This window comes from Protopterus annectens, chromosome 15.part0, assembly GCF_019279795.1.
Source record: "Protopterus annectens isolate FY-2018-M chromosome 15.part0, PAN1.0, whole genome shotgun sequence".
In the NCBI taxonomy this organism is placed as follows: Eukaryota; Metazoa; Chordata; order Ceratodontiformes; family Protopteridae; genus Protopterus; species Protopterus annectens.
The window spans coordinates 449,429,550-449,453,137 of NC_056749.1; the positions used below are offsets into that span (position 1 = coordinate 449,429,550).

At 40.7% G+C, this 23,588-nt stretch overlaps 1 protein-coding gene across 1 annotated transcript in view; it reads right to left on the reverse strand.

Moving 5' to 3' along the window:
* The window catches only part of LOC122789845 (V-set and immunoglobulin domain-containing protein 4-like), a 569,118-nt gene that overhangs the window by 165,272 nt on the left and 380,258 nt on the right, over positions 1–23,588 (reverse strand). The window lies entirely within an intron of this gene.

Genomic DNA, 23,588 nt, shown 5'->3' on the forward strand with positions numbered 1-23,588 from the left:
GCAATGTTGTTTCAAATATTTCCTGTGATTTTGAACTCTGAGTTTATTGTGATTATTTACTGAGCATTTTCTTGTTCTTTTATTATTTATTATTAAATATATTTAAACCTTTCAATTGTGACTGGTCTGTCTAGAGATATTTAAGCTCTTAGAGTACTTGCATATCTATTTGGTGACACTGTGTGGGCCACAACTAACAGCCTTGCTCTTGCTCAAACTACCATTTGGATTAATAGTAACATTACACAGTAAGATTGGACACCCTTTGTTAAGAGTCATAAAGTAGCTGATAAGGAGTGGGGGGTGGTAGTCCACCTACCTTATAGTCTGGGCAAAAGGGGGCATAGCTAGTAAACCTGTGCCAGCCTTTACCAGGTGAGTGTGTGTGTGTGTGTGTGTGTGTGTGTGTGTGTGTGTGTGTGTGTGTGTGTGTGTGTGTGTGTGTGTGTGTGTGTGTGGGTGTGTGTGGGTATAAATTAAATCTCAAAGAGTGTGTGTGTCAGCTACTTGGGCAGAGACATGAAGCACTGGTTGGACAGAGAGGGTGCTAGAGGTCTTGGACTCACCACTCAGCTGAGATCTCAGCTCTATACTTCTGCCAGTGGGGAGTCCTATTGAGGATCTGAAGGAAGAGGGAAAAACAGACCCATACTGTGGTCTCTGTGTGCTCATAAGGGAAATTGCACTTTACTGTGTGTGTGTGTGTACTTGTCATCCTCCCAGTGTGTACATCCCCCACTGTTGCCAGTGGTGAGGACTGGGTCTCCTTGATTACTGGGCCAGTGCTGGGGCATCCCAGGAGGCTCAATCCTTCTTTTAGCCTCCTTGCCACTGCATTATGAAATTCTGCTTTAATGTAGCATAATGTTTGAAAGGATTCAGAAATGGAAGGAAAGGTCCCATTAAACTTCAAGAAGGAGGGTTGAAAAGTCTGTGTCACTGCTGAATTACCTTTCCTTTTTCATTGAATCTTTGAGAATGTCTCTGTCCTGGGAAGAGTTCAAGATTTCTTCTTTAACAACCTCTAGTAAATTTTATGAATGAAACCAGGCAAATCTTCTCATTACTAACCCTGCAGTAATCCAGTTGCTCTGGATACATCATCAGCAGAGTTATAAGAACACTTCAAAGAGAAGTTGGTTACATGGGGAAACAGAAACTATTAAAAAATTCAGAGAAATTTTAATCTCAGAAGAAGGAAGCCTCGCTGTTAACATTCTCATATTTTCAAAAGAAGCAAACAAAAATTTAGACATATAAAACAGACAATTCAGAATTCTGAAGGCTAATGTAGAAAAAAATACACTTCCTTCCCAGAAGTAACAATTTGGAATGTCAGGACCCACTAGAGTGAGTCCAGAAATGCAGAGACTGTATGACTGAAAGACTGGACATACATATACTAAGTCTGAAATGCCATTTCTAGGAGCATTTCCTTTTCTCAGAGGTATGATGATCTCAGAGTTGGTGTAAATATGTTCAGAGGGTGCATGGGGGGTGGCTTGTCATCCCTGTAAAAGAAAGTTTAAAGGAGAAGTGTGATTTTCGATATTCACTTTTCTCCTTTGTTTTCAGTCTTTTACTTTCAGCTTCTTGGCACTCAGCATTTCAAATGCTGATATTTCAATAGGGATCCCAAATCTATTAAAAGCTTTCCCATCTTTATTAGCAGGGATAGGGTTAGCATTCATAAGTTTTTGCCAAGGAAATAAGTGCAGCCTCTGTTATGTAATTATTAAATACATATCTATGGGTCTGGGGAACCTTACATAATCTATCACACTTGTTAGGCTTAGGAGGTTGGCTGTCAAACATGCGGCAGGCTGTCAAGAAAATATATTTTAATGCTAGAAGAAAAGGAGGAACAGCAACAGTTGAGAAAAATCTAACTGTATTAAGTCATAATACTTATGCTGGAATACTGGAATCTTACTCTGTTCCCTCTTAAATGATTATTTAATTCTGGCTACAATTTGAGAAATATATAACTTTTTTGGGGGGAAGTGGTAGCTAAAGAAAAACTTTCCCCAAATCAGATTCTTAGATTTTCCTTCCTGTGGTTTAGGCACTGGAGAAGCATAATCCCAGTCTAGTTCCAGTCGTTCTGACTGGAAATTAAAATGTGACAGCAAAAGAAATCTTTTTTCTTGTACAACTCAGTGAGTTATCACTACTTGAATAATTAAAATCTTGAAATAAAGCAAAATCCAGTCTGTCTTCATTGATCATTCTCTGTGAAACATGAAGAAAGGATACCTAACTTCCTGTTTTCTATTTTTAGGACAGTCCCTAGAAAAAGACCAACCCAAAAACAGGGTTCTTCCTCTGAGATCAAGAACTTGTGGTAAAGCAACATCTGCTCTCTCCTCATGACTGACAAAAGTGGTCCTCCCTTGTCCAACAAAGATAATTCAACAGCCACAGAGGGCATGCCTAACTCTCCTTCCTTAGTGTTTTTCTTAAACAGCAACACCAGTGAGATCAAAAAAAAGATGATAAACAGTCAGTGATATTCTGATTTGGCCAAGGTAAAGTCACTCATCAGTAGCTGAGGCACTGAGGACACTGGCCTGACTAAAGAAGACTGAAAAGAAATGTTCTCCTTCTTCCTGAGGATGAGAGGAGAAGAACTTAAGAGTCTGAAGCCTGTTCCATACTTAGCCGAGAAGTGCATGAAAGGGACAGTGAATCCTTTGTTTGAATTTCACAGTTTTGAAGTAAAGGTTTTTATGATAACCCCCAAAAGAACTACCACAGGCACCTATATATACTCTTAAACACAGATAAATAAAACTTTTACACAAAAGTGATTTGAAAATAGTTTTCCCCAAACAGGTACACATAAAAGAAAGTCAACTTTTTGAAGAAAAAATTTAGTGACAACTACTAAAAATATATTTTCTAGCTTAAATAATAACATTTCTCAGAAAACAAAATGTTTTACTCCAAGAAAAGAGTAAAGTGGAAGGTTTAGCCTTGAAGGGTACTTGCCTGCCCCACCGTGGTGAAGTGCTACATGACCACTGATCACTTGAAGCCTGCAGGGAGAGATCAGTTCAATGGCAAGAAAGTGCTGATGATTTAACACTCTAATAATTAACTTAATATGACTCTTCTTGAGCACATTAGTGGGTAAGGCAATGTAAATTGTTTTAAAGTGTCGGAAGCTGGCTAGTTTTCATATCCTTCACACGATATAATCCATAAAGCTTAGGCTACTGCTTATTAGTTTCTACTTTGTGAGGTGACCATACCTTTCAACATCTTAGTGTCTGGACAAAGCATAAAACAGTGGGGGAACAAAAGCCCAAAAATAAGGAGAGATAAACATAAGGGAATATCCCAAGAAACAGCAGTCAGAGACCAGGTATAGATAAGTCTATAGCTCCACTCTCAGTCTCACTATTCCAAATCTCACAATTACTAGTTTTGGAATATTAAAAGGTTCCCAGTTTTATTACCATTAGCATTTAATGTATTAAAAATTATTGTGCACCCACTCTTCAAGTCCTATTTTCATGCTGCTATAAACAGTAAGAGATGAGTTCCATAGTAAATTTCTCGTAATTAATTCAACCACTATGTCCATCAATCAACTATGTCCATCAAAGAAATATGAAGATTATACCTACTTTCCAAGATAGCTACACAGTGATCAACAGCTTAACTTCACCTATCCCAGTGTGAAAAAAGAAACAGAAACACAATGGCCAGGACCTCTGTCACTTAGTAAATTAAATTACTGGGTAGTAAGTATACTACCTGAATGCCAGCAAAGAAGAAACCAAGAGAGCCTGAAAGAAAATCAGCTAGAAATGATGAAGGGAAAAGACTGACTGGGAAGAATCTTGCAGCTGTTCAGCAAAAAGCATTTCAAGCTCCATCTTTGGTGCAAATCATGTCTTCCAGTAATCTAGATGAAAAATAAGTTAAATGTGCTCAGAGCTGATTAAAATAAATGAAACACTGAAGGAGTATATCAAATCAAATAACAAAAGACTGGAAAAAGGAAAGAGGATTTAAATAGATATTTAGATGAGCTGATGAAAATGCAAAAATTAGACACTGAAATGAAGAAAAGGCTGTCTGGAGTATAAGACTGCTCAAGAAGAGATGTTTCAAAGGGTGATATTTTGGAGGATCAAAGTTATTTTTGGATACAGAACAGACTAAAGAAGAAATCCAAAAGTTTGTCCAACAAAAAGTGAGACATCAAGTAGAAGGGACTTTTCTTCTCATTTCTCTGATAATAAAGCACAAGGAGAGACTTTGACACTGAAACCTTTTCCACTTTTCCAACAGAAAATGCTTGACAGACACAGGAAAGCCAGGAGCTGACTAGAACAATTGGGAGCATTTTGGAATGGCACCAGAATCTGGAGTTGGGAGATGTAGATGAACAGGAAGAAGAATAGCAATGTGGAAATTAATGAATAAATATGAGACTGCAAAGCATCATTCACATTTATGAAATGCATCTGTATAAGAAAAAGTGGAAAGAGTGGACTTTTGTTGACTTTGTTAAACTTGTGGGGAATTGAAAAGCATTTACCTCACTTCATGTCATTAATGCTTGGTAGGACACTGAGGAGAGGGGAAGAAGATAGAAAAAGGTAACTGTAAGTAAAACAATTTCCGTCCTTAACAGTATTTCTATGAAACTTTTAACAATATGTATTTTTAGTTCTTCTTGTATGTGATATAGTTCCTAAAGTAAACATATGCCTTTTTTCTTTCTTTCTCCTTCTTCTCTTTCTTCTTTTTTAGAATTAATAATTGAATACATTGCAGTACAGAAAGAGAAGAAAGGTTGGACAAAAGCATGTTTAAGTTAATAAGCTGTAATCTTGGATTGTTGAGGTGAGTGATGGGGTGAATGTCTTGTTTAAGACCCTTGGCTTAATCTAATAAGTTTTCACTAGAAACAAGTAAATATGTGAATACTGAATATAATGAAAAGTTTTTCTTTAGCATTAAATGTTTCAGCTTGTCTTTTAGGATGCAGCAGAGGGATACATTTTTTCTCTTATATTTCCATGGAGACAATCTGATAACAGGGCAATAAATGCCAGAACACTGTTTTTTCAATCCTCTTAATATTTTTTGAAAGCATGCAGGTTAATTTTACATACGGGCTGTGCCCCCCATACCACCCCTAACTATATATAGTAATTCCATGATCACACTACAGTGGGGAAAGGAGCATCTACTTTTTACATGTCTTACAGTATTCTACACAGTGCCATATATTAAGTTCATTTCAGTGAAATGAGATTCAGTAAAATGAGTTTTCAGTAATTTGTGTCTTCAGCAATGTGGTCGGGGTGAAATGAAATTCAGTGGAATGAGATTAAACTAAACAAAGTAGACCCATATATATATATATATATATATATATATATATATATATATATATATATATATATATATATATAGATAGATATAGCTATAGATATACATACACACACACACACACACACATATATATATATATATATATATATATATATATATATATATATATATATATATATATTTATGTATATACACACACTGAAACCTTAAAACTGCATAGGTCAACCGGTCATATGGTCAACCTGAAATCCTGAATCCGGAACAGCGAAATTGCAGACAGGTCAAAAGTGAATACATCGACACCCATAGTTTGATGTATTCAACATAGCAGGAGATGACATCACCATACCATGACATTCCACAGTCAATGGTAGATGTATTTTAATATTTTCGGGGGGGCAAGCCCACCTATACCCCCTGCAAATTATATATTCCATCTCCAAGATTGCACTACAGTGAGGAAATGGATTAATTCCTTGTTCCTCACTGAACCACAATCTCCACTCAAAATTCTGAACACAAATATTCGAACTAAACTACCCATTTGATTTGGGTTCGCAACATTGCCCATTGGAAAACTGCATTTCAACAGTGTCACTATCGATCAAATGCATTTTGCAATGGTGATTGTAAACCATATATATATATATATATATATATATATATATATATATATATATATATATATATACAGTATATATATATATATATATATATATATATATGTATAAACAACTTACTTTGCAGTATACTTTCTACTTTCTAGTAACAATTGGTTGTCTGCTTCTTTCTTTTCCATATAACTGCATTTCAAGTTTCAAGGAAAATGGCATATATTTTCTTTTTACTACTCTTTACCTGTGCATAGTATGATGAACTATAATGAGTATACCTTTACAACAACAAATGCAACATAAGGGATAATGGCTTAAAGTTCACATAGAGAGAGGCACAGAAATATAATAAATGTGTTTGTGAACCTCCTACTATAAGGGCATCACATTAGACATCCAGAATTCCCCTAAATTTTTTCCAATCACAGACATAAAAACTATGAAGTATATTTAAATGTAACTATGGTATAAGTTTTCTAAATAGTTTGCTTTATCATCAAAGGTTAGTCCTATATTTAGCTGTGTAGTCATAAGTATGTTCGCCAACTCTTTTGCCATAATCAGTCATATGACAGTATTACATGGGCCACTCTGACATAGCTATTGCAGGTACAGCTACTGCATTTTTGTTTACAAATTGAGACATTTAAGTATGACTTGTTTACAATGGAAGCAATAGTTTTAAACTCGGATAGTGCTGCTACCTGTGGTATTAAATACTGGTTGTGATATATAGTTGATTCAGAAACAGGACCTGACTTTTGGTTGTAACTGCAATATTAATAGAAAATGACATGAGCATGCATTAATGAAACGAGCAAATTGCGAGTTCTAGATAAAGACAGGGACATTAGCAATTTAAGCTCCTGTGACCACATTAATTTTTATTACTGCTACTGGATTAAACTTGCAAATTCACTAACAGTAACCTCAGTAAGAAGTTTTGAGCTTCAGACAAGAGCACTTGGTAACCAAGGTAACAGATACCTTTTTTTTTCTCCACAGGTTTCTAATTCAGATTCTGAGGAGAGAGTGGTATCAGATTCTCCTGTGAGTGATTCTTTTTCTCTGCAACTATTTCCAAAATGAGGCAATGTTTTCAGTGGGAATATGCTGAGTTTTATCAGTCCCTCACAAAATATTATGATTTGTTACAACTAAAATTTCCACAAACTTCGCCTATCCTGTTTTGTCATGACTGTTTGTTTTTTGTCACAGTCTGTAATTTCCCATGACACTCAGCCTGCTGTCCCGAAAAAGAAGACACATTCAATAAAATTCCTCAGTCTTTCAAGTTTTGTAAACAAATCCCAGACATGACCCAGGAGCTATAACTTTAGTGAAACTAGCTGCTGCTAAACATTTTGTTAATTATAATCCATCTCATCCTGATAAAGATGGGAAGGCTTTTGACAAGTTTGGGGGAAACATGTATGCTTCTGCAACTTTAAGTTTTAGAATTATAAACTGTCAGGCTCATATGTTGAAGTTTATCCTGGCTAACTATGAAAGTATGAGGAATGTTTTAGTATCAGTTTCCTCTTGTGAGGAGAAATCTACATTGTGGAATTTAGTTTCTTCTGTTTCACAAGTCACTTCTCATAACTTAAAATATGTTTATGACTTTGGATACTACCCCCATGGCTGCTACCACTGTAACTGTTTTAACGAGGTTTGCCTGGCTGTGTTCTCAGAACATCACAGAAGATGTTAAAAATTACATTTTGAATTTTCTCTTGGGCATAGATTTAGTTTTTCAAACTTCTGCTACTGAAGTTATCAAAAGTGTGATGACAGCGGTATGCTGATTCAGGGAATTTCTCAGCTGTTTTCAACCCTCTCTCTTTAAGTTTTCCAGTGGATTCTCTGCTCCCTCATCTAACTTCAGCAAAAATCAAACTAAACAGTGCCAGCACAATACCGACAATCATATGTTTAAAAAGCAATGGCATGGAGTTTCCAAAAGGAAAGCAGGAACCCACAGATCAAAGGAAATTCATATAAGCCAGAATAGGTTCATAGGTTGGTACTAGCTAATGGCCCTAGGGTCTATACGAGCCTAGCCATAAAAATTCCCTGGATATTTCTTCCCACAATATTTACTTCCCCTGACCCCTGTCTGGCAGGGTGACTGACATGATCCCCAGGGTGAATTTCTTATCTCCCATCCAATCATCAAGGTTCCTTTTGAAGAAGGCCAAGGAGGCACTCTGCTTGACATGTATGGGCAGTCTATTCCAGAGTATGGGAGTCTCTGGGTCAGGAACATATCCCTGAAGCATGTTTTGTTCACTGTGATGACAAGGTTTAGATCCCTGGAGCATGTGGCTCTAAGGGATTGGGATTTCTTTAAGTGGAGCATGTCCAACAGCTCAGGGTTTGACATGGCCTTGTATGTTAAGCAAAGATTGCCTCTGAGTAGACGATATGCCACAGAGTATAGCTGGAGTTTTTTTAGATGGTCAGAACACTGCATCTGCTTTAGGCCTGTGATTCTTTTAGTGAGGTATTTCTGCGGCCTTTCCAGCTGTTGCAGATGTCTTGTGAGGTACATACCAAATGGGGTGTTGTACTCTATAATGTGTCTAATGAGGGATGAGTACAGGGGGACAATGACCTCCTTTTTTCTGGATGAAAAGCCCTTAGTAATGAGGTGTGCCACATAGAAGGATTTCCTGACTGTTGTGGCAATGTGGTTATTGAAGGTGAGACCACTGTCCACCTGTGTCCCTAAGTCTCTCATCACACTTTTGGTGTTTAGTGTACTGCCACCTATGTGGTAATTCATGGGTACATGTTTTTTCCCAAAGGGGATAACTATACATTCCTTGGCATTAAGCTTGAGCCCATGGCTCTGGCACCAAGCATCTGTTTCTGTAAGGCCCTTTTGTAGAATATCCACATCATTTGGGGATTCAATAATGGCTCCCAGTTTGCAGTCATCTGTGAACTTTGTTAGCCAGAGTCCCTAAGTGTTGGCCTGTACTTCAGAGAAGTAGCTGCCAAACAAGAGCGGTCCCAGGACTGAACCCTGAGGTACTCCACTTGTCACTTGTCTGGAGCTGGATTTGGAGTTGGCTACTTTTACAGTCTGGGTTCTTTCAGTAAGCCAGCTGGCAACCCATCAGGTGACGTAGGGATTTATGCCCAGCTTAGTAAGTTTATCTATAATTCCAGAGTGGGGGATGGTGTCAAAGGCCTTGGCAAGGTCTAGATAGGCTGTGTGGACTGCCTTACCCTCGTCCACAGCTCTGCAGACTGATTCAAAGAAGTTAATCAGGTTCAGGAGACAGGATCGGCCCTTCATGAACCCAAACTGGGTGGGATCCAGTGTTTGAAGGATGCCAATGCCTTTGTTTACAAGTTCCATGATAATGTGTTCCACATCCTTGCAGATCAGGCTCATCAGACTGATGGGATGGTAGTTCCCGGGATCCAAGGTGGATCCCCCTTGTGGAGTGGGATAACTGTAGCTGTGTGCCACTCAGTGAGCATGAAGCCTGAGGTGAATCTATGAATAAACATGACACCTAGGTGAGGTGCCAGTTCATTTTGTAGTTCATGTAGTACACAGCCCGGGATGTCATCTGGTCTAATGGATGCTGTATTCTTAGCTTTGGAGAGTGTGGTTTCTACCTGTGCAGCCATGATTACCGGAATTTGGCAATCTTTTGGTATTGAGATGGGCCCTTTAGGAGGTGAGAGGGGGGTGAAGTTGGCACTAAATCGATCTACCAGGATATTGGCAATATCCTTTGGATCAGTATATTTCATGCCATTCTGTTGTAGCTCAGAGCAGATCTGAGCATTGCCATTTAGATTCTTGACATAACCATAGAATGCCTTGTGGTTGTCTTTGGAATCGTTGGCAATTTTATTTTCATAACTAGCTTTGGAGGATTTTATGAGTGATCTCAGCTTCTTACTGAGGCTGGTAAGGGAGTTTTTTGCATCCTTTGATTTTCCTCTTTTCTGCAACAGTTTCTTCCTTCTGTTGTATAGTTTGTTTATGGCAGAGGACCACCAGATTGGCTTCCTTTTATTGGAGGAGAGCATCTTGGTTCTATTTGGGATGGCACAATTCATGCATGAGTGGATGTGCTCATACAGTGCCTTAGTGTAGAATTCAGCAGTCAAACTTTCAGCTCCCGTCTGCATGGGTATATGCATGCATAAATGACTATATTTGGAATCTTGATCCTCCAGCAGTCCTTTAATCTTCCCAAAAAGTCTGAATCTCAGGTTGTCTCTTTGACAACAGATTCTTTCAGACAGATGAGTCTTGAATGTGATCCTTCAAGGCTACAGATTGCAGTAGGAGGCTCTTCCTCCCTCCCAGGGCATTTCCTCATCCAATACACTATTCTCATTCCTCCTGCTTTACAACACATGCTGTCTCAGGGGGTAATGGAAGCTATCCCATCTCCTCTGCTAAGAGAAGGATACTATTCAAGAATATTTCTGGTACAAAAGAAGGAAAATTCTTGGAGGCCAGCATCAGAATCTTTCCTGAACCAGTTTGTTATAGTGCCCAGTTTTAAAGCACTTTCACTTCACTATCTGTTACCCCTTATTCCTCATTTGAGATTCTTAGAGAACTTAGATTTAAGATACGCATATCATCACATTCCTCTTCATCCAGAATTCAGATGTTTCTTAAGGCTTTGTAGTGTCATCCCCTGGTCCAAGAGTATTCACACAGTGTCTAGCTCCAGGGATAGTTCACTACAGATTGCAGTGCATCCACATTTCCCTGTTTAGAAGACTTGCTTATCTTTGCAGAATCTTTTTCAAAGTGTCAGTTAGTCTCTCTCTCTTTTGGGTAAGGGCTCTCCTACATAGGCTGGGATTCCAAGTCCAAGCATTTATAAGTCTTTTCTGACTCTTTCTCATAGAATTGTTTTTATGGGGTGCTTGCTTGGCACATCAGTACAAAGAGTATTTCTTCAACTGGAAAGTAGTTCTTGTATGTAGATCTGTTTCTGTGGTTTTCCATTCAGACTTCAATCTTAACAGTGGAATACCTCAGGATAGTGGGGATCACAGCATCCATGAATCTCAAGATACCTCTTACAAGATTCACATAAGAAAGATACAATGGTATCTGAAATGGCCCCAGCATGAACAGCCATTAACTTTTAGAATGTATCACGGGACTTGTAAAAAAATGAGATTATGTGGTGGAGACATCAAATTTCTCAGAATGTCTCCAGTCCTCTCCCTTGCTGTAAAGCAGTCAGTCAAAACAGATTCCTACCATTATGCTCAGGGAGCAGTATCAATGGACATAAAAGCACAGACTCTCTGAGACAAAAAAGACAGGAGAAACCACATAAAATAAATGAGATGCTGGTTCTTATAAATTCTCTCAACTCTGAATCATCTGTGGTCCCTGGGACCTCTACAAGAGTTCACAGGCAGCACCAGTGTGGCGTGGTACATAAACAAGCAAGGAGGAACCATATGTTACTCCTTATGCAGACTGGCCGTGTTAGCATGAGATAAAACATTACAGCACATCTCACTCTACAGGAATCTTACATTCCATCGGTGAAAAATAGTATGTCAGACAAGCTGAACAATACAAAGTCAGAACTTGATACATGGAAACTGAACCAGGTGGTCCTCCAAAACTGGATCCATTTGTGAGGAGCACCTCAGGTAGACCTTTCTGCCTCCTCTCTAAACAATCAAATGCCAACATTTTGCTCCAGGACTCCATCCAAGACAGCACAGATGATAGATGCCATTTCTTTTCCTTGAGCATGAATGTTCCTGTACTCCTTTCCACCATTTCCAATGATATCCAAGGTACCTGTGAAGGTTCCCCAAAGATTAATGTGGTGACTTCCTTCTGTTCCAGGCAAAAGTGCTTGTCCTTCTTTTGGAATTGGCCAGAGACAATTCCAACAGGCTTTCTCACAGGCTAAATTTACTCACATGAGATCTGGGATATTTGATTCATACTGACCCAAAACAACTCCAACTCCTGGATTACAAGGTCCTAATACCTTTTAGACATCTACTTTTTGAGGAGAGCAGCAGGTAATAACTGAGGTAAGATAGCCTGCTACTAGGAAATCACATATTATCAAATGGAAAATGTGTTTTAGTTAGTTCAGCAAAAGAAACAGCACCCATTCAGGGTTAGTATTTCTCTGGATTTACAGTATTTGTATGAGTTAGTATCATATGGCCCATCTTACTCCACAGGCAGGGTTTATTTGTCATCCATTTCAGCATGCCTACCCATGGATGCCTCCCTCTTTCAATGCAAACTCATGTTAAAATGTTTTTGAAAGAGATTCTGCATAAGAAGCCTCTCAGAAAACCAGTGTCTCCTCTTTGGGATCCTAAATTTGTGTTAGAGAAGTTAACACTAGCTCCATTTTAATCAGCAAATCAGGGTGACTTGAGGATCTTAACATGGACAACAGTTTCACTCATTGCTTGAACCTCTGCAAGAAGAGTATCTGAGTTGTATGGTGTGTCAACCATATCTCATTTTCTACAGAGACAGGATTTCTTTGAGAGCTTATCCTCAATTTATTTCGACAGTGGAGTCTGATTTTTCTTTAAGTCAATGTATCCATCTCCCTGTCTTCTTTCAGAACCTAAAAATGAAGGAGAAAGGATACTTCATACCTTGGACACCCACAGAACAAGAACAAAATCTTTCAGAACTTCTGATCAGTTTTTCATTTTCAGTGAGGAAAGAAGAAAGGGCAAATGGTACCAAAGCAGAATATTTCAAATGGTTGACTCAGAGTATTGCTTTTTGTTAATCTCACAAGAACAAAACTATTCCAGGCTGGGTCAAGGCTTACTATACCAGGGCCTTGAGCTTCATCCATGGCTGTTTTGAAAGGGATGGACTCTAGAAGTATTAGCCTTCTGTGCATAGTTTTACAAAGCACTATAAACTAGATTCCTCCTCTAAGTCTAGGATAAGCTATGCTAAAACCATTCTCCTTGTTCCTCCCAGTTTTTTAAGCTATGCTAATCTATTCATATAGTTTAGGCTACTGCAGCAGTGGTCCTAAGGATGGACATAGTACATCTGTCTATGTAAACTTACCATAACACTATATGTCTGAGTAATCAATTGGTGCACTAGCTGCTCCTTCCATCCATCCCCCTTATTTTTGTTTCTGTTTTTAACAGGTTGTGGGTGTGTTTTTTTTTTTTTCTTTTCCTAGCAATGTCCTTTCAGAGTGTACCCTTCCTCTCTCAATGGCATGAAAGCTCTGAAAAGCTTGGCACCAAAACCTGATTTTTAATCAGCTCCGCTTGAGCTGACTAAGGGTTTGAGTCCATAGAAGGTGCTCTAAAGCTTTAGAAGCTGGTTGACTGTTATATTCAACAGGATATAAAAAGAAGTTATGTACTCACCATAACGTTCCATCTGAGTAGGTACTTCATTTGTCTGCAACCTGTGGGTATCGGATCCGACTTCGGATCCGAGCCAGCAGCTTTCCAAGATCCGAGCTCCTAGCTCCTCCCCCTACCCATAATCCCCTGCTACCAACCATATTACCTCAGATCTTTTTTTTGCCTCACCAACCTGGTAACATGAAAAATCAACTGCAAAGGTGATCAGAAAATCCTGAAAGGTTCGGGGGATGGCAGGGGGGGGGGTCGGTTGCAGACAAATGAAGTACCTACTCAGATGGAACGTTATGGTGAGTACATAACTTCTTTATCTGAAGTAGTTACTTTATTTGCTTTGCAACCTGTGGGACAGAGTCCCCAGCTACCTTATAAGAACCTGGGTGGTCCTTACGGAAGGATATTCCAAAGCACCGCGGAGCCAAAAGAAGCCCTACTTCTCAAAATCACATCTAGTTTATAATGAGAAATGAACGTATGAGAAGAGGACCAAGTAGCTGCTGAACATATGTCGTCCACTGGAACCCTAGACCAAAAGGCTGTTGAGGTGGCTACAGATCTTGTAGAATGAGCACGGATACTAACCGGGGCTGGTTTGCCAGACGATATGTACCCCTGAATAATACACTGACAGATCCAATTTGCTACAGTCACTTTGGAAATGGCTTTGCCCATGGCTGATTTTGCATAAGAGACAAACAACTGGCCCGACTTGCGAAACTCTCTAGTCCTATGCAAGTAGAAATGCAGCTGTCTGTGTACATCCAATTTGTATTCTCCCTTGTTCTGAAATGTTGGAAAAAACACTGGTAGATTTATCGATTGATTTATATTTGCTTCTGAAGCAACCTTAGGCAAGAAAGACGGGTTAGTCCTGAGGGACACTCTATCTTTGTGAAAGATAAGGTAAGGAGGTTTCATACACAAGGCTTGCAATTCTGAAACCCTTAAGGCCGAAGTAATAGCCACTAAGAAGGCCATTTTCCATGACAAGAACTTCAACGGAATTGAGGCCGCAGGTTCGAAAGGTGGACTCGTCAAGGCTTGCAAGACTAGAGTGAGATCCCATGGGGGAACCACAGATTTTATTGGTGGATTTAAAAGAAAGATGCCTTGTAAGAATGTTTTGCACAACTTTGTAGACGCTAAGGAACCTATGCCGTCACCCACATGAAAATGGGAGATGGCCACCAATTGCACCTTAACCGTAGAAGCACTTGCTCCCTGCCGAAAGATCAATGAGAGGAAGTCCAGAATGGTCGGAATAGGGACAGTAAATGGGTCCAAGCCCTTGTCTTTGGCCCAAATGGAAAAACGTTTCCATTTACTGTTGTAAAGTTTTCTGGTAGACGGCTTATGAGCCGCAACCAGAATGGCCTTAACGGGAGATGAGATACCGGGAGTCATAGCTATTAATGGAACTGGATTAGCCAAGCTGCAAGCTTGAGGTTGACCAGGTTCAGGGTTGGGCAACCTGCTGGATGTGAGATCAGTTCTGGACTGGGATCCAGAATGGGGCTATGAGGATAACTCTGCTCCCCAACCGACAGGCTTTCTGAATGAATTTCATCATGAGTGGAAGGGGGGGGTAAGCATAAAGGAGCCCGGGAGGCCAAGCATGGACTAGAGCATCTCTGGGGGTCTCCCCTCTTTGGGGCAATTACTGTGAAGTACTCGCTGCATTTTGTGTTTAAAGGAGAATCAAAAAGATCTCAGCGAGGCCAACCCCATTTGTGGAAGATCTGCTTCGCAACAGATGGATTCAGAGACCACTCATATGGAGTGAGAAGCACCCGACTTAGCTTGTCCACTAATACGTTGAACCATCCCAGGATGTGCATTGCTATCAGAAAACGGTTGGTGGAGATTGCCCATTCCCAAACTCTCATGGCCTCTCAACAAAGGGGATAGGATCTGGTTCCTCCCTGTTTGTTTATATACCAGACTACAGACATGTTGTCTGTCTGGATTGCAATAGTCCCCAGGGGAAGAAGGTCGTGGAGAGCTTGCAACACCAAAAGCACCACCCTCATCTCTAGGACATTGATATGCAATGCAGTCTCTAGGGAAGTCCACGTGCCTTGAACGGATCTGCTTGAACAATGCCCCCCCACCCGAGGCGAGAAGCGTCCGTGGTCAACGTGGCTTCGACCGGGGGAATCACAAAAGGCCTCCCTTCTCTGAGTTCCCACGCATGTAACCACCAAAGAAGGGAGTCCCTGAAAACTCTGCTCAGTGGTATCGGCGTGTTCAATGGGTGGAACAAGAGGGACCATTGGACTTGAAGGGTCCATTGTAATATTCGCATTCGCAGATGGGCATGGAGGGAAAGACCGATCGCTGCTGACATAGACCCCAGTGCCCTCAGGACTAACTCCGCTGGAGGAGTAGGAGTCCGGAGAAGGGCTAACACCTGATAAGACAAGCTGCTCAGTCTGACTGACGTTAGAGTAGCTCAGGAGATTTGAGTATCCAACCTGGCCCCTATGAATTCCAGGGCTTGAGTGGGGTACAGGCAGGACTTCTGTCGGTTTACTGAAATGCCTAGGTTGTGGGCTAGAGTCAATGCGTAATCTCTCGCCACAGAGAGCTGATGCCTGTCGGTCATGGTAAGGAGCCAGTCATCTAGGTACGGGAAGACCTGAATGCCCTGAAGTCTCAGGTGGGCTGCAACCACCGCCATGACCTTGGTGAACACTCTGGGGGCTGAGGTGAGGCCGAATGGAAGAACCGTGAATTGATAATGACTGGCTCCGAGCCGGAAGCGGAGAAACCTCCTGGATCATCTGTCCATCAAGATGTGGTAGTACACATCCTTGAGGTCTATGGAGCACATCCAGTCGTTCTCCCGCAGAAGGGGGAGAATAGATTGAAGAGTGACCATCTGGAACTTTTCCTTGGGTATGAACAGGTTCAGAGCGGAAAGGTCTAAGATGGGTCTGAGGTCCCTGGTTTTCTTTGGCACCAAAAAGAACCTTGAGTAATAACCCAATCCGGACTGATCTGGGGGGATGGGCTGGATGGCTCTTTTTCTTAGCAGCTTCAAAATCTCTGAAGCCGCTGCCTCCCTCTGATTGGGTGAGACATCGGGGAGGCGTCTGGTTTTGGGCGGAAGATTTAGGAATGGAATGAAATAACCTCTGGAAATGATACGGAGCACCCATCGATCTGTTGTAAGGGACTCCCAGTTTGACAGGTGCTCCGTCAATCGCCCCCCGACTGCCTCCAGAGAGGGACAGTCGGGCAAGCCCTCAGGGCTCTTGTGCGGGTCTGTCCGAGAAAGGTTCTCTAGACCCGAAATTACGCGCCCCCCCCTTCTGCCTCTGGGCCGGCGTCTACCTTGTCCTCCTCTGCCTCGAGAGGACGAGTGGTCCGCAGCTGGATGGGATTGCTGAGACTTGCGGAACCACAGCTTCTTTTGTCCCCTCTGATTCCTGGAGAAGGATCTTTGGGGACTAGAGAAGCAGACTCCGATGGCAGACAGCGTCTTCCTGTCCTTTTCGCTTTGGACCAGTGTATAGTGAACGGTCTTACCAAAAAGAGCAGAACCGTCAAACGAGGCGTTCACGAAGGATGCCTTGAAGGGATCCGCGAAGTCGCAAAGATGGAGCCAGGCGTGACGTTGTAAGACGACCCCTGCTCCGCTGGCTCTAGCGGCTCCTTCCGAAGCATGGGAGAGGAGCCGCATAGACGTATTAGAGATGGATTTCAGAGTGGCCATTCGTGTCATAGACACATTCCTGTCTCCGACCGACATGGACTCGGGGGGGGGCTGCAGCGTATTCCTTGATCAAGTCTCACTGTAGCCTGATGGTATGTGCCATATAGTTCAGCGCCCTTATTGGAAAGATCCCTGAAGCAAACATCCGCTTTCCAATCTGGTCCAACGTTCGAGATTCTTTATCTGGCGGGTGGACCAAAGAACTCTCCTGAGTGAGTTTTTTCTTGGTGGCCACCACCACCAACATGGCATCAACAGGGGTTCCTTTGGCCCATGACTGCCTATCTGTGGGGGGACTTAGTACTTTATCGGGACGCCTAGGGATTGGCTCCACGGTGTCAGGCTCCTTCCACGCCCTGGTGGTAATTAAGTCCACCAGGGGTCGGCTGGAGGGGACACCCAGGAGGTAGATGGGCCTGCCTCAAATGCCTCCAGGAACACGGATTCATCAAGGGAAGGTTTTTGTGCAGACCACCCCCCTCTAATACGCAACATTTCCATGATGTCTCCAAAGGAGACATCTTCAGGGGGTGACCTTGGGGAACCCTCCCTATCATCTAAGTCCGTGTCGGTGGTAACAGACTCGGGGGAGTCCAGGTGCCTCCTTTTACACCGACGTTTCCGAGGAACCTCCTCGGTGGGGCTAGCCGAAGAGGGCTCGTCCACGGGTTGTTGTTCCTCCACGGGAACTAGCTGGAGGGCTTGGGCAGGCTGTCCTGATGGTCAGATGATGGAAGACAGACCCTCATACAGTGGGGGTACGGATGGATCCGAAGCCCGAACTGGGGACCTGGAGGATCTTGACAGTACCCTCTCCACCTCAAAAGCCAAAGGAGAATCACCCTCACCAGCCTCTGAGAGCAATCTCCTCGGCTCCGAGGAAGGGATCGGTGCCGAGAGAGAGGTGCGCTCTGAAGACAACAGCTCCGAAGACACAACAACTCCCTCGGATCTGACACTCAGCCCTCGGCCCTGAGAGCTCGGATCTGACAAGCTCGAGGGCATAGTCAGCGTAGAAGAGACCAGCACTATCGGCGCTGACAAATCCCTGGGTCTGAAGGGGCCCGGATCCGATGACTCCGAGATCTGAAAACGAGTCGGAGAAGGAGTGATCGGGGCAAACATGGGGGCCACACTCCCCCCCAGAGGGGGGAGGCAAGAGCACCCCATCTGCATTTGGGTCTGTAAGAACCGATGCATCATCCAATCCATATCCGCTTCGAAGATGCTTCTGGTTGACCTGGAAGAGGTAGTCGAGGCGGGCCGGGAGGGCCGCCTTGATGACCTCGAGGGAGACTGATCCTCCTCCTCCGGCTCTGGCGAGAAGCTAGGCGAACGGAGCCAAGAGGAGGAGGATCCGGAGACCCCCGAAGGAGAGTTAGCTGCTTTAGCTGGCGGAGCCGAGGGGTGAGATTCGGCCCGCCTTTTATGGGATCTATGTCCCTCCTTATCCTTGTGCCTCTTCTCCTTAGCAGAAGAGGCACTAGTTTCCCCAGAGCTCAAACCCAAAGAGGGAGGTTGAGTCCCGGGTTAAGCTAAGGGAACAGAGGGAGCCGAGGCAGCCGGAGCCCGAATGGGAGAGGAAGAAGAAGCTGAGTCCTGGGGGAGCTTTCCCACCAGGATCAGCTTGTTTTTCCTATCCTGAAGTGCTCGGGGGTTAAAGGCCGCACAGATCTGGCAGGCCTCTGAAAGATGGGCTGCCCCCAGGCACAAAACGCACTGAGTGTGGCCATCAGCTGGGGAAAGCTTGTGGCCACACTCAGTACATTTAGAAAAAATGGCCTTAGGCCCTTCCAACATGTTAGCACTCACACACACACACACAAACGCTAAGGGGGGAGGGGAACTGACTAAAGAAAACGAATTAACTGTACCAAGGAAAAAATTTAAACTAGCACAAAAAGGGGTGGAAAAGGGCTTAATACCACATACACATGATTTTTTAAACTCTAGAAGAGGTTATAATCACAGACAATCTCACCCAGCCAGGAGCTCTTCAAAAGGAAAGCTTCTTCAGCCACGGCAAAAAACGATCTGAGGTAATATGGTTGGTAGCAGGGGATTATGGGTAGGGGGGAGGAGCTTGGAGCTCGGATCTTGGAAAGCTGCCGGCTCGGATCCGAAGTCGGATCTGATACCCACAGGTTGCAGAGCAAATGAAGTAACTACTTCAGATCTAATTATACCCTAGGTTATTGCAGCAGTGATCAACAGACCACCTACTGTTATGGTAAGTTTACTTACACAACTGTACTTTCAGGTCCCTGCTTCGACCTTTGTTAAAATTATTTTAACAGAACTGTAGAATGCCATTTGTTCATAAGACAGAGTAAAGTGAGACTATCTGAGTAATGTCACTATTGTTCCATTTCTGTTTACTGCGGTAATGAGACACCACCTCCCAACACTGGAATATAAATACTAGAGGAGTTCATTAAAAAATACAAGTTCACAATATTTGTGTTACATTGTGAAATCATATGAATAGGCATCTGCGTGAGAGGCATTATGATCACTTGATTGCAGCAACAATTATGCAGTAAGTAGACTGAGATACTACTTCTCACACTTTTGCTCACATATCCATGCAACATTATAAAGTAAAATCACAAAGATGACCAGCAACAGTTAGGTATATCCTTTTATTCCAAAACAATGAAGCGCTTTTCGTCTGATAGGTAAACGAACTTCATCAGATAAGGTAAAGAGTCAAATAAAATAATTTAAATAGAAAATGCATCTAGTCAGCTGGTACAGTAGTATCAAGCATTAAAGCAATATTCCCCTTATAACAGATGTACTAAAACAAACTATTAATTATACATAAAACTGTTTAAAATACATTAGATATATGTTCTAATTTAAAAGAAACAATAGCAGCAGAAAAAATAGCAGCAAAAAAGATTCTTTGAACAAATACATATATGCAAAAAGTTTAAAATTAATAACTTTAAATACTACACATTAAATAATCATTTCATATTATTGTAAATATTATATTACAATGATATGCTCATATAAAAAATGAATAAATGTTATAAAAATAAATACATCTATATTGTAAGATGTGCAATAATAACTACAGTAATCAGTGTCCCACCCTATATAAGTTTACCTACAGAGACTTTTTAATTTAAGGATAGCCATAATGGAACACATATTATTAAGCCCTGGCAAATTATATGCATATAATTTAATCTGCCATAGCAATTCACATTTATCAAGTTCAATTTCAATTGGCCCTCCTCTTATATTAGGTATTAATTGATCCAAAATCCAAAATTTAAATACATGTGTGGGGTATTCAAATACATGTTTAGCTAGTGCATTTTCTTGCCTATTTTTGTTTATGTTATAAATGTGTCCGTAGATTCTATCTCTTTATCTACGAATAGTTTTGCCAACATAAACACATGGGCAAAGTTGGCATTTAGCTAAATACACTACCATTTTTGAATTGCAATTGAATTTCCCCTTACTTTTTAAATCAAAATAGTTGATATTTATAGAGTTACCTGTTAAAATATGTTTACAGTATGAACAAGCACCACCATTGTGCATGCCTCATTTATTAGTATTGTTATTAATATTATTAATACTTTCTAATTGTTGTTTAAAATTCTTGTCTCTTCTAACTGAAAATTTAGACACTTCTCCTATTTTCTCTATCAATTCTTTACTTTCCTTCAGAATGTACCAATTTTTTGAAACAATACCTTTCAGGAAGTACAAGTCAGAGTTAAAAGTCAAAGTAAAGCTATATTCAAAAGAGGAAGTTCTCTCCCCAATTATTGTACTAGTGGTACCATCCAATGTTTGACTATTGTGGTCTTCAAGTGTATTTAATGTTGATTCACAAATAACTACTTCTATAGTTTCTCTCACAATTGGTGTGTTGATGCCCCTACCTCTTTTCTCCTGAATTTCATCTATGATATTATCCAAGAAAATATCTGGGTATGCCCTTCTAAGAAACATATTCCTCAGATTTTTGCATTCTTCTTTAAAATCCTCTTCTCTTGAAATCATTCAAGCTGCCCTTACCATTTGTCCCTTCACTATGGACTTTTTTTGTAACATAGGATGGGCACTTGAATAATGTAAGAAGGTGTTGGAATATGATGTTTTTCTATATATTTTTGTTTCATATTTTTTATCCGTGATGTTTTTGGTTAAAAGAACATCAAGAAATGCAATTTGTTTTTCTTGAAAATTATATGTCAATTCAAGGAATTCCGTACTTTCATTTAGGTACTTAACAAGGTCTTCAGCCTTATTTTGATTTCCCTTTAATAATATAAAGCTATCATGTAGGTATCGAGTGTAGTACACAATTTGGGAATTTATATGTTCTCTACTAAATATATAGTACCTTTCCCAATAATTCATGACCAAGTTTGCAAAACTTGACCCGCAAGGTGACCCCATTGCTACACCAGTTTTTTGATGGAAAAAGTTGTTCTTATACATAATAAAGTTATGTGCTAGTACTATATTGAGCAGTTCTTCTACAAGAACTAATTCTGATGTGGGCGCACCTTTTTCTTTTAAATTTAATATTACCCACTCGATACCCAGTTCTTGTGGTATAGAGGTATAAAGGTCTTTTACATGAACTGTAAGTAGGTTATTATATTCATCAAATTTTATTTCATTAATTCTTTCTAAAAATGACCAAGAGTCCTTGCTTATACATTTTTCAGAACTTACATATTTCTTTAAAATACCATCGACTACTTTTGCACATGCATAGGTTGCACTATTCCTACCATCCACAATGGGTCTAAAAGGTGGATCACTTAAACTTTTGTGTATCTTTGGCACACCAAATATGAGTGGAGCAATGGGTGATGGCATAATTAGGTAATTATACAAATCTATATCAATTCTCTGTGAAATGAATAAATCATTTATATAAATTTTAACCCTATTATTTGCTTGATTATATTCATTTATAGACACTTTACTATAGGATTCAGATGATATCATTTCAATTTTATTTTCATAATCAACTTGGTCCATGAAAACCAGACCCCCACCCTTATCTGGTTTCATGATACGGACCTTAGTTTCTTTCAAGTATTGTATCCAGTTAATTTCATCATTTGTAAGATTGTTCCTACTTCTATCATTCTTTCTTAAATAATCCATGTGTCTGAAATCAAGCTCACACATTTTTTCAAATATGTACAAAGAATTGTGTAATGGTGGGTAGTAAGTACTTGAAATTCTGAATTCATTTCTATCTATTCCACTCCTGTTACCCAATAAAACTGCCAAGTTCAATTTCCTCACATACATTTTGAAGTCCAAAATACAGTCTGTAATATTAAGTCTTTTGGTAGGAATAAATGTAAGTCCTTCTGCCAACAAATTGCCCAACTCAACAGGGACAAAAACTGAAGAGTAATTGTAGATAGAAAAATCCCCTTCAGTGTTCTTAATAATCGGGGGGGGGGGTCCTATTCGGAACCATGTAGTTTATTTCCATTTGTTGTGTTTCTTCCTCTGGTTCCACTTGTTTTGGGTTCTCCCCCTCTGAAAACCCTGTTGGTTATTACCCCACTGATTGTTATTATATTGGGGGTTTGATTTAGTTTGATTAAAAAGACATTGGCTTCTACACGGTCCCTCATCATTATTAGTGTCATCAATGTTTGAAGAAGTAGGTTGTGCATTATTAAAACATGCCCCCTGTATGGCATTGTTGGATTCCATGTTTTGACCGGAATGGTCAGAATTTGCATAATCTTGGACATTTTCAATTTGTAGGCTATTGCCACTATTATTTCCTTGCCCTTCCTTTCTATTCCCATACATTCTCTATTGTTGAGCTGGTGGTGGGCGTGGATAAGCCAAACCCTGCTCATACTGCAGACGATCACACTGCAGTTTTTTACATTTAGTTGCTCTTGCCTTATTAATAAAGGAATCAATGGTTTGAAATATATGTGTATACTCAAATTTGTATCTAGAAAAGTCAGGGTGTGTTTTAATCTGAGTGTCCAGTAAAGTAATATTGTCCTTGAGTTCTTCAACCATTAGACTATAGTTTGCTTTCTCTAGACCCTGTTTGTTAAACAATTTGACAAAGTCCAGGTGGAATTGAGAATACGGAATGAGACCTGTTGGATATTGACAGATTTGTAAACCTTTCGGTACCACAAGGGCCTTTTAAAGCCTAGCCATGCATCCCAAATCTCTGGCAAGTTCTGATACCCTTGATAAGTGTAAGCATGGGCCTGGAAGATGAACCATTTACAGGTTGCCAGTGTCCAATAGAGACATAGGTGATTAACTTTAATCCTCAGCAATTTACAAAGAAAACAAGGTTTTATATTTGTTAAGAAAAATATGAGGCAATATTAGAAATGTTCAGCAAAAGCCAGGTGCAGATAATGGGCAGACAGCTCTACTCACCTGTACCATTTACAGAATAAGAAGTTTTCTATAAGCACGCATTTTCTGAACAATAAGAGCAATAAAATCCAAATGTCTGGCACTACTGA